Genomic DNA, 5,349 nt, shown 5'->3' with positions numbered 1-5,349 from the left:
GGTGTAGGATTGCATTAAACATCTACAAATTTGATGTTACAAAATTTTTTGTACTAAACCTGTAGCAACATGCATGTGCTCTATTCGAAGAGGGGATCTTAGCTTTGATTTGAACAAAAAAAAGTGGATGAATTGGAGTTCCCTAGCTCAAGTTACGAGCAAAATAGTGAGCGGAGGTCTAACACGACTACACTTAGCCATGGTAAGAAACAAGGGAAAAACTAAGGCAAATGATGACCTCCAGCAACAAATAAGGGATTCACACACCCTAAGGGCTAAAACTAACCCTGAGGTTGAAGATGAAGATTACTCTCATGATGTGGGGAGCCTCAGTGCGCTCACTAACACCCTCATTTCGCATGAGACAAGGCATGCTGAGAGGCATAGAGAATTGATGGACGGTATTGGTCAAATGAAAACCACTATGGACACCCTTGCTACCCAACTCACTAAGTGGATGGAATTCCAAACGGAGGGAAAAGAGCAAGAAGATTAGTCACATGTACATGCTGAAAGAACCACCTTCCCATTAGTTAATGCAAATTCTCATGGGCATTATGCACCTAATGCTTATGCTTATGGCCAACATGTTTATGCTGATGGTACATACTATGATATGCATGCATCTTATGAATATGGACAACAAAAACATGCAAACAAACATGAGCAATATGCAAGTACATCTAGACAACATGTTAATGCTTATAGATATGATGTACCATGTTATAATGCAGAGTATCACTCCATTGAACCTTGGCAGCAAAATGGCTATTATGGGTAACATGCTTATGCTTATGAGCATCCACATTTTTAGCAACATAGTCATGATTATACATGTGAACCGTTCTTAATTCAGCAATCAAGTTCTTATGGATGTGACGATAATGGTCATGCTTATCAATAGTATTCTAGCTTTGATCAGCAGCAAGCTCATAACTACCATGGTATCCCATATCCCAATCAGTTCATACCTCATGATCACCCAAATGTAATGATGAGTTCTTTTCAAGGTGTTGATGATGAAGAAGAGAGCAATGAGCAAGTTGAATGACAAGAATGGGATAATGAGCAACATGATCAACAAGAACATGAGCAAGAAGACCAAGAAGATGTACAAGAAGGGAACAGTGAAGAGTAAGATGTATAAGCTGATGACATATTAGCTGATGAATCACATGGGGCACTCAAAGATGTAGATGGTTATGCTGAAGGTTTTAAACTCTTGGAGAAACCTCATGATGATCTTTTTGAGCATCAGTTTACACTTAATCAAGGTTTACAACAGCCATTGAACGCATTTGATAATGAGTACCTTGATCATGGATGTGATGATTGGCATATGTCCGATGATGATGTAACACATGATTTGGGCATACATGAATATGAAGATGGCATTGTGCTTCCCTATGATCTGGGCGACTATGGATGTGATTATGGGGATACTTCATTCTATCCATTTGATCTGGGTGGATTGGAGTATGTGGTTGATGGGCATTCTCTTCTCTTGGACAATCATTATGATGGAATACCTTTTAATCCAAGAGGTTAATGGATTGCTTGGGATCTCATTTAGACCAGCATCCATCTTGCGGGCAATTTCTTTTTTTTTTTTTTGGTAGACTCTTAGTTAAAGATTGGTTATCTATGGCCATACTTTAGTGCAGGGAAGATGGTAGACAACTCATTGTTTTACACTAGATTTTACTCTAAACTTTGAATAGCCAAACCCAGCCTACATAGGCTGAAAGTACTTATCAAGAGCTCCATTTTGATTTGTAGCATGCCTTGATTGGAGTTCTCTACAGAGAGTTATCTCAAATTTACTACAGCAAGGTGCTGTAGTAGACAACACGTTGTCCACTCTTTGCAGGCTTCATCCTCTTAGAGAATATGGGTCAAGATTTAAATATTATCATTCCCCAATCATACCTATATATCATACTTGATCAATGAACCTTTATACATCAATAATTACCCGTCATTCCATCAGATAACCCTTGTAACGTCTGTAGTAGAGTAGTACTCTAGTTAGCTCCTACCCTGTCTTATCGTTGTGATTAGGTCGACGGCATTTGCAAGTCCTTTAAAGTCAAGTTTTTTTAAATAATACTTGAAGCCTTGATTAATAATTTCCTACTTAATCAATTCCAACCTCTCCTACATCAAGTCACTTATTGACTTCTCTAATAAGCCTAAATCACTATTGACTTCCAACCTTTAAGAGGGGATTCCTATGAGATCACTTCAAGACGGCAAAACTTCATCAATATACCATAAAAAATTATGGTCTTTCTTGCCTATTTCATATCTCATCATTTTCTCAAGAAAATGCTCTTTATTTTGGTGTCTACACACCAAAATTTTATTGCCATGGGTGAAGTGTCTTTGTAAGGTGTCTTTAAATTTGGATATCTTCATCAAGTCATAAGCAATCATTATGTTTCATGGAGGATCATCCAGTAGAACTACAAATTTTGATTTCATATCATTGCTTCCTAAACCAACCATGGAGTAACGCATGGATTTATTGGCCATACAATTAGAAGAAAAGCACCAACATCGAGCCAAATTGGAGCAAGAGCTATGATATCTCTAGTGTCCTTCATCCCAAATTTCCTCTACTGATGATGCTATGGTCCATACCAACAATGCCACCCTTGAAGTGCAATCCATTCAAATGGTCAGTCTCTTGTAGCCAAATCTACTTTTGAAAGGAAGTATATGGTTGGCCTTCTTTTTTTTCCTAAGTTGAAGTCAACATATTTAAACCTAATATATTGGATGAGGCTATCTCTTTGGTGCATGATGTTGAAAAGAAACAAACGAAAGATCAACGAGACAACTTCCAGCTTCCATGGAAAATAATATGGGTAACAACAACTCTCATTTTAAATCTTTTCGTACCTCCTACTTTCAATTTGGAAAGAATAGTCCTAATTACCAATCTTGGATGCAAAATTTTATAATATTATAGGCAATCCTACTTCAAGTTCTAATCCCAAGATTTCTTATTTGCCTTCTAATCTACCTAAGTCATTGGAAGCTAAAAATATTAATCCAAGTGTCTCCAATACCAATTCCAAGAATGTAATTTGTTATAAATGCAATTGCTCTTGCCATATTGCGAGTCATTTTCCTATGGGCAACACTCATAATTGGAAAAGGCCTATTGCCCATTTAAATTATCTTGGAGCTGACAAAGCAACTGAAGACCTTGAAGTGATGCTTGATTTTGATGAAGCTATGCATATGGGAGAAAACTCTAACAACATTGACAAAATTTTTGGTAAAATTTCTATCCATGCTTTATTGAAAATGAGATGTAAAATCCATAATAATGAAATGATTATCTTGCATGATAACGGTAGTATGCATGACTTTGTTTCGAAAAAGGTAGTAAAAAAACTGCAACTCAAAATTGTTCTGTCCACTTATAAAATTAAGGATACATTTTTAGGGCAATGATATAACGAAACCAAATAAGTACATGGATTAGAAATTTACATTATACATTATAGGAAAAAATGAAAATTTTTAGTAGCTCTATTACAATCTGCCGATATAATTTTAGATATGCCTTGGCGACATCAATTTAATCCTAACATTGATTAGGATGCGCATTCTTTGCATATTCAACATGAAGGTAAAATTATTTTTCTTGAAGGACTAACAGACACTGAGCTATATCCATTATTTAGTCACGCTCAGGAGAAGCATGCCATTCAAAAATAATCTAAAGTCTTTCTCGTATTAATTAATGAAGTCAAAAGCTACCAAGTCTAAGTTAACCATAAGACATCAAAATTTTATTAATAAAATTTCTTTTTTTTTCTTTTGACTTGTCTCTTCAACTTCCTCCATCATAACTCGAGGATCATCAAATTGACCTTCTAGTTGGCAACCAACCTCCTTATAAAGCTCCATATCGCCATAATCAGGTAGAATCAAAATAAATCTAAAAATAACTTGAAGAGCTATTAAATAGAAAGTTAATCTGACCTAGCAGTTCACCTTTTGGAGCTTCCATTCTTTTAGTAAAGAAAAAGAATCAAACCTATTGTATGTGCATAGACTATAGAGCTCTAAATAAAATTACTATTAAAAATCAATATCCAATTCCTTGTATGAATGATCTATTAGACAAATTGCAAGGTGCTACTATGTTTAGCAAGATTGACCTTAAGTCTGGCTACCATTAAGTCCACATGGCTATACTTGATATTTATAAAACTACCTTTAGGACCCAATTTGTCCATTACAAGTTTTTAGTAATGCCCTTCGGTCTTACTAATGCACATGCCACTTTCAGTAGGATGATGAATCGAATTTTTGTAAATTTTCAGCATTGTGTTATTGTCTTTTTCAACGATATCCTTGTCTGTAGAACTGAAAGAGAATATGAAAACCATTTATCTTTAGTCTTTAGTTTATTAAAACGAATTAGCTTTTTGCTAACCCAAAAAAGAGTACTTTCTTTCAAATAGAAATTGAATATTTAGGTCATATTGTGTCTGTTAAAGGAATACAAGTTGATGCATGCAAAATTGAAGCTATTAATATATGGCCTACACCCAAAAATGTGCATGAAGTCCATTCATTTTTAGGACTAGCTAATTTTTATCGTAAATTTGTTACAAAGCTTTCATTACTTGCTTTGCCATTAACTTTGTTATTAAAGAAAGTTTTTGTATTTCATTGGAGCGATAATCAACAATGATCCTTTGATTTATTAAAGCATGTATTAACTCATGCACCTATTTTACAACTTGATTTCAGTAAACCATTCTTTCTAGTCGTTATTAACTATAGTGATTCTAGCATTGGTGATGTATTGCTGCAAAATGACCATCTAATTGTGTACTTTAGTTGTAAATTGAAACCCTCTAAACTTAAGTATAGTACATATATGACAAGGAACTTCTATTGGTGCAAGATGACCATCCAATTGTGTACTTTAGCTGTAAATTGAAACCCTTTGAACTTAAGTATAATACATATATGACAAGGAACTTCTAGCTATAGTACATGCATTACGAATATGAAAACATTTTTTAATGGGTTTAAAATTTATAATTAAGACAAATCAACAAAGTATCAAACACCTTCTTTCTCAACCATAAATTTTTGATAAACATATTAAATGGACATCTTTCATTCAATCTTTCTATCCTTTCATCCAATATCAACCCGATAAAGAAAATGTTGTGTTGATGCATTAAGTCATAGACCATTTGTAAATAATATTTCTGTGCTTTCTACATCTTCATTAGATGCTATGAAAAATACTTATTTGTATAACTCTGATTTTTATGATGCTTGGTTGAATCTATCTCAAAATCAATGGATTCA

Source organism: Lygodium microphyllum, chromosome 9, assembly GCF_053477565.2.
Source record: "Lygodium microphyllum isolate KBCC chromosome 9, Lygodium_microphyllum_v1.1.10, whole genome shotgun sequence".
NCBI lineage: Eukaryota > Viridiplantae > Streptophyta > Polypodiopsida > Schizaeales > Lygodiaceae > Lygodium > Lygodium microphyllum.
Note: the sequence above shows the minus strand (reverse complement) of the source record.